A 7403-nucleotide genomic window follows, 5' to 3' on the forward strand; every position below is an offset into this window, starting at 1 on the left:
TTGTTCTTTACTGTACATAAGTTTTTCTATAGTTTTTCTCTTGTCTGTGTATCTGTCTCCTCGGTTAAACAAAACATCAGCACGGAGAAAGCACATGTGTCCGCTCCTGACACTGTTTATGGCTTGCAGTGGGCTTGCAACAAAGGTTCACCATATTGAATAGCAGCCTTCTTTTTTCTTTGAGAAAAGCACAGTGGCAAGTCACCAGCAAGTTAATCTGAGTTTTTGTAGATCGGACTGATGACATAAATTATGGATGAGCCTACTTCAGGAGATACATGGCAAGGCATGCCGGGGAAGAAGTCGATTGTTAGAAACGAATGCATGGGATGTTTCTGCTGCTTATCTGGACTCTGTACTTATTCCGAAGAGAATTTTCTCCTGGTGGGAGAGACTAGGAGAAAAGGGACATGAGGTTGTTCAGGCATCGGGGACATATACGTGAGGCATTAATAATTTGAATCTTATTTGAAATTGTCTACAAGTTTAGCCTTTGGGTCCTGAGGTCAACGTGACATCAATTTTTAAAAGAAATACAAGACACTGATAATTTTGAATTAAGACAAGGTCCCATGTGGCAGAGGAAATTAAAACTGGCTTTGCTCAGCTGTCTCCCTTGTGGAACTGTTTTGCAGATCTGATTTCATTTTTAATTCAGGGATTTTATGGGGCCTTTAGAGAGATGGCGAGACAAGGAGAGAGGAAAGCAGGACACACTGCTCTGGTCAGTTATACCAAGCCGAGGAGAAGGAAGTAGGGTATGAACTTCTGGGACGCGTGCGTGCGTGCGTGTGCGTGTGTGCGTGCGCGCGCGCGCGCGCGCGTGCGTGTGTGTGTGTGTGTGTGTGTGTGTGTGTGTGTGTGTAAAGAGATCAGGAAAGGGGATAGGGTGGTAGGGCAGCAGTGGGAAGAATGATTCACAGCTACTTGGTTATGTATCTGTCTCTTGACCTAACCATAAACATATGGAAAGCAGGGATATCTTTCTATCAATTGGGAACCGGCTCTTAGGAGAGAGATCGGGGCTGTAGATACAGATCTAGGAACCACCTGCAGAAATGTAATAGCTGGAACTGAGGAGATAGGTGAGACCTTGGGGAAAAGTGAGAGAAGAGGCCAAGGACAGGGCCTTGGCAAGCTATTCATTCAGCAGACCTTTACTTGAGATCATTATTATAGAATCTGGAGCAGACAGCCCAGCTCTGCCATTTACTTAGGCAAGCACCTTGAACACTCTGTGCCTCAGTTTCCTCATCTATAAAATGGATATATTAATAGTGAGAATTTTATTTATTTATTTTTTTTAAATATTTTATTGATTTTATTACAGAGAGGAAGAGAGAGAGACAGAGAGTTAGAAACATCAATGATAGAGAAACATCGATCAGCCGCCTTCTGCACACCCCCCACTGGGGATGTGCCCGCAACCAAGGTACATGCCCTTGACCGGAATCGAACCTGGGACCTCTCAGTCCGCAGGCCGACGCTCTATCCACTGAGCCAAACCGGTTTCGGCAATAGTGAGAATTTTAAAAGCTAATACATGTAAGAATGTAGAGTATAGCAGACACTCTAAGGGCAATGTGTGCTAGTTATTATGTAAGGGTTAGCTGCTCCTCTCACAGTAGTTGTTAGAAGGGCTGGGCACTGAGCTGGATTGCAACATGATGGTGAAGAGAGCAGGTAAACAGCCTATTATGGTAACATGGTCATTGCTACAGTGGAAGCACATGCAGGGCTTTCTCCAGCTTATAAATTATGGATGAGGAATCTACATGTTGCGGGAGGTCAGGGAAGCAGTCAATTGTCAGAAGCGAATGCATAGACGGTTTCTGTTGCTTACCTGGATTCTCTAACACTCCGTACTTATTCCAAAGAGTCTTTTCTCCTGGTGGGAGAATCTACAGATAAGAGTGATATGAAGCTGGTCAGGCATCAGGAACGTTCCGTCAGGCATTAATAATTTGAATGTAATCGATTCTGAGGAGGGGTGCCATCCCAAATATGAGGTGCAGGAACTACTTCCTTTGTTCTTTTCTCGGGCCTGTGCTTTTGACCAGCCCCACCCACACACATGGATTTCCTTAAGTAGCCCTGAGGCCTGAAGAGGTTGGAGACCCAGGCTTCCCCCTGGCCCCCAGGCTGTGAAAGGCCTTGGCCAGTGCCGGGAATTCCAGGTCTCCTGAGCTGTGAAGCTGCCTGTCAACTGACCAGCCTTGGAATTCAGCCTTACTTAGAACACATTAAATCCCTTCTTTTCTCTGATTTCATTTCCTTTTATCCAAACTGCCTTTCACGGTTTCCATAGAAATGGAGGCTTGTGGCTGGGCTGAGATTAACAGGCTCCATTGCCATATTCTGTTTCTTTCTCACTTTCCGGTTTGATTAAACACTCACAGCTCCAGCTCTCTGTCTCCCTGGTGTAAGTGAGGGGAAATTCATCACTTTGTTAGCAGGTTACACATAACATACACGTCTGATTTGTAGCCGGTGCTCTTTGGTTGTGTCAACATCATAGTTGGTGGCTTGGAGTAAGAAACGTGAATTTCCATAGATGCTGATGATAAATGAAGTGTTAGCTGATGGGATCCTGAGCAACAGGGCACGACGCTGTCTCTGCTTCCATAGGTGAGGATGGTCGTGCTGGTTCTGAGTGGCCCTAGTACCACTCCAGATCACACACGGCCCCGCCTTCCCTGGGCCGAGTCTGTGTTCCACAGAGTGACAAATTCCCCAAGACATGGAGGTGTGGGCGGGCAGTCTTAGAGGATGTAGGCAAGGATGAGGAAAAACAGGCTTGGACTAAGCTCAGCAAGCTCAGAGGTGCCATCTAAGCCCACGTGGCTGTCTCCAGGGGCTGGCATGAGAGAATGATTGTGTCCGTGCCTTTTACTTCTGCCATGACTTTCCAAAGCAAGTTTACTGAGGTCTATTTTCTGCACAGTGAAATTCATCATTTTTATGTACAGTTCTGTGAATTTTGACACTAATAGACATGCAGCCATCGCTGTAATCAAGATGTATAACAGTTCCGTCATCCCCCCAAATTCTCTCGTGCCCCTTGTCCACCCTCCTCCCACCCCTCACCTCTGGCATTTGCTGACTTGTTTTCTGTCTCTTTAGTTTTGCCCTTTTCAGAATGTCATGTGTGATGTGGCCTTTTGAATCTGGCTTCTTTTCCTTAGCATAATGCATTTGAGATTCACCTGTGTTGGAGCGTCTCTAATTCTTATAGTAACTCCTCAAGGTAGGAGTCATCTGAATTCCATAGAAGGGGTTCGCAAGGCACCAGGGGATGCTGTAGGGGAAGAAAGACTTTGCCTCTGCCCTCCTACTCTAGGTCCATGAGGTACACTGACAATAGGCAGATGAGCAGGAGGGAGGTATACACATTTATTCATTTTTAACACTCTGTGCACACGAGCACCACAAACAAAATTGAATACCCTCCGAAGTGGTGAGAGCTTATGTGCCATCTTAATAGGGGAAGGGGTGTAGGCAACTTAGGGGAGAGTAAATGGTTTCTAGAAAAGATGAATGAATGGGCCCTTCAAAGAATACATGGGAGATACAACAGCTGTGAGAAGGTATGCCTCGGTGTGGTGCTGACTGCCAGCCTCCTCTCCTGTGGTAAGAGTCAGTCTTCTCTGGTTGATGAAATCCCAGGGGAAAGGGGATTTATGACAATTGAGATCCTTTTGGAGGACTGGTCCTTAGATAGATAAGAGGAGTTCAGAGGATCTCTCTCTCTCTCTCTCTCTCCCTCTCCCTCTCCCTCTCCCTCTGCCTCTCCCTCCCTCTCCCCTTTTGCTGTTTTTCAAGTGCTTCAGCTCAAAATAATCAACATAGCAAAATGGCACATTTGAGGTTGGCATGTTCTTAACTCCATTACTAAAGCGTACCAGCACACAATCAAGGGTGGAAATAAAGACCACCCACATGAGAACAAGTAAAGGCTACTTATTCAGAACTTGCTCTATTAAGGGAGTCAACCACCATCACTTGCATCTTGACAGAGCCTCAAAAGCAGGCAGGGGTGTGGGAAAGCTTTGTAGTGGGCAGAAGGAAGGCTTCAATTGGCAGCTGTTGGCCTGGGGAAGCTGGATGCAGGCTAACGAGAAGCAGAGCATCCCGTGCGATTGGTTAGGGGGACGTATTTAGCTTTCTCTTGTTGGTCCTCAGCTGGAAGTGAGGACAAAGCTTAGGGAAGCTGTCAGGTATTGATGAAATCCCAGCCACACAGGACCGATTGCTATAGAGGCTGTGATTCAATGTCATGGACTGGCTGCTGCAGGCTGTGGTTTGCCTTTCCAGGCTGGTTGCTACAGGCTGTGGGTCTGCCTGGAGGAATCAGGGAAGGCTTCACCAAGGAGGTGCCCTTTAGGCTGAGACTTGAAGCAGGAGCAAGAGTTTGCAGGTGGATACATGGGGCTGGGAAGGATGGTGTCTGAAGCAGAGAAAATGGCAGATGCAAAAGCACAGGGGCCTAAGACAGCTTGATGTTTGGGGGACCCATGAGTGGCTCCATGCTGCTAAAACATGAAGTGCTATAATGGGTGAATAAGAGGTGGAATGTAGGGATCTGTCCTGCCATGAAAGGTCCTAGAAGCAATGCCGAGAGGTTTCTATTTTTATTTTATGGATAAAGACAGCTACTGAAGGAGTTTAGTGTGGGAGTGACATAAATCAACTCAGTATGCTAGAAACATTACCAACAGTGGAGAGGGTAAATTAAATGAGAGCTACATTATGATCAAGGGAATATGTGGGAGGCTAATGCAATACTCAGAAAAGAGATGAAGCCTTTAATTATGTCAATGGCAGTGGGGCTGGAGAGAAGGGGGTAAAAAAAAAATCAATAGGCCTGGAGAGTGATTGGATATGACACGCAAGCCTTAACTTCCAAGATGAGAAATGCCGGAGAACAATGGGGAATTAATTCCGATTTGGACTTGTGGAGTTTGAAGAACCACAGTCCAGCAAACCTCTAAATCCATCCTCTCCATAGTCCAAACTGTTCATTCTGATGAACATACATGATCGTGTTACTAAAAAGATATTTTAGGATTCTCTTCCTGACCTAATCTACTTTTCTACCATGAGCTCATACTTCAGACCCACCTTGGAGCTTATCCTTGCCCAAATATCCTCATGCACTTTCAGGCAGCTGTGCCTTTGTTTATGAGATCCCTGGAGCCTGAGCACCTTTGCTGCCTCCTACTTGGCTGCTGGGAAACTACACATCCCTTAGAACTTAGCACCAGTATCTGTGCGGCCATCCTTCACCACCACCACCACCCCAAACTTGGATTAAATTCATCATTTGTTTCTTTAAATCAAATTTTCCATATTTACATTTGAACACTCAACATAATTGGGCTTGAACACTGTGTCTTTGCATCTTTTTTGCAAATCTAAAATTATTCCAAATAAAACATTTACTTTTTAAAAAGTTTCATGAACGTTCCCTTATGCCCCCCAAAGGTTGAGAACCACAATCCTAGGGTATCAGAGCAGTCTGATTGGACACAAACAGATCTGAGCACCAGTCCTGGCAAGACCATTAGAGGACCGTTAGACATTTATTTAAAGCCTCTAAACATCTGTTTCCTTATCTCTAAGAGGGAATGATACATCTCTAGAGTTGCTATGAAAATGAATTGGGAGAGCAAAAATCTGAAATGCTTAATTCATGCCTGGGATTTAGTAAGTGCTCAATAAATGGTGATAATAGTGGCCGATACCGCTGCTGCTCCCAGCCCTTCTCTCCTCGGCCGCGCAATGGGCACCCGCGACAACGAGTACGACTACCTCTTCAAAGTTGTCCTTAGCGGAGATTCTGGTGTTGGAAAGAGTAATCTCCTGTCTTGATTTACTCGAAATGAGTTTAATCTTGAAAGCAAGAGCACCATTGGAGTAGAGTTTGCAACAAGAAGCATCCAGGTTGATGGGAAAACAATAAAGGCACAGATATGGGACACGGCTGGGCAAGAGTGATATCGAGCTATAACATCAGCGTACTATCATGGAGCTGTAGGTGCCTTGTTGGTTGACGACATTGCTAAACCTCTCACATATGAAAATGTAGAGCGATGGCTGAGAGAACTGAGAGCTCATGCTGATAGTAACATTGTTATCATGCTTGTGGGCAATAGGAGTGATTTGCATCATCTCAGGGCAGTCCCTACAGATGAAGCAAGAGCTTTTGCAGAAAAGAATGGCTTGTCATTCATTGAGACATCAGCTCTAGACTCTACAAAGTTAGAAGCTGCTTTTCAGACAATTCTGACAGAGATACACCGCATTGTTTCCCAGAAGCAAATGTCAGACAGACGTGAAAATGACATGTCTCCAAGCAACACTGTGGTTCCTGTTCATGTTCCACCAACCACTGAAAATAAGCCAAAGGTTTGGCATTCGGAGGTTTGGCAGTGCAGTCAGAACATGTAAGGCGTTTCTCTTCTCCCACACAAGGCTGTGTATAGTCCATTTCCCAGGTCTGAGATTTAAATATCTTTGTAATTCTTGTGGTCAAAAATAATTTAAAAAATAAAAAAATAAATGATGATAATAGTAATAAGTATTAACTATTCTTGAAATCCCCAAACAATAAAACTAATCCCTCTTCCACAATCCAGCTAATAAGATGTTTATATGAAGTCTCCAAGGACCTAAGAGAAAAAGGGATTGTAAAAAAAAAAAAAAAAGAAAAGAAAGAAAGCCTAATGTGAGGTAACATGAATAAGCCCCCATCACAGGGCCTGGAACACAAAAAGTGTTCCATCGGTGTTTGCTAACTCTGCAAATGTAAATTCTAAGGTTGACTAGAAGGCAAGACCCGGAAGGAGCCCATGCTTACAGGGCAAGACCTCAGCCAAGGTGTGAAATATTTTATCAGCTTCTCTCCACCCTTAGGTGGAGGCAGGATTTCACCTGGCATCCCAACTCCTTGGTCTGTTACAGTAGGTAAGTAGCTGTTGGAAGGAAGGGGCAACTTCACAGACACCCCAGGGGACAGCCACATCCTACGCCAAAGGGACTGAATCCTCAAGCTGGTGGCTTTCCAATCTCCCAAAGGAACAACCTCTCTATTCAGTACATTTCTGGCACCAGTAAAGGGAAATGCCTTCTGCTGGGCACATTCACAGTAGAAGCGAAGATGGTGCAGGGGGAGGTCCCCAGCACAAGCCTGCAAAGAGTCAGGGAAAAGACTGGTTAACTTGAAAGAAAGCCTGCTCTTTCCCAAGTCAGAGATAATATAATCAAAGTTTAACCAAGGCCCAGAGTTCATGCGTTCTCTCTCTGTAGCAGTCACAGGGGCTCAAGTGCAGGCCCAAGCACAGTGCCAGCCCCCAGCCGGCCGGAAACAGAGACTGAGCTAGACTACTGGAGCTTCCAATATC

General features: G+C 45.3%; 1 pseudogene; it reads left to right on the forward strand.

The window, feature by feature from the left end:
- The first annotated feature begins 5765 nt into the window (after nt 1-5765).
- LOC103292936 (ras-related protein Rab-11A-like) lies at nt 5766-6450 on the forward strand (annotated as a pseudogene).
- Nucleotides 6451-7403: the final 953 nt, after the last annotated feature.

This window comes from Eptesicus fuscus, chromosome 13 (assembly GCF_027574615.1).
Source record: "Eptesicus fuscus isolate TK198812 chromosome 13, DD_ASM_mEF_20220401, whole genome shotgun sequence".
Classification (NCBI taxonomy): Eukaryota; Metazoa; Chordata; class Mammalia; order Chiroptera; family Vespertilionidae; genus Eptesicus; species Eptesicus fuscus.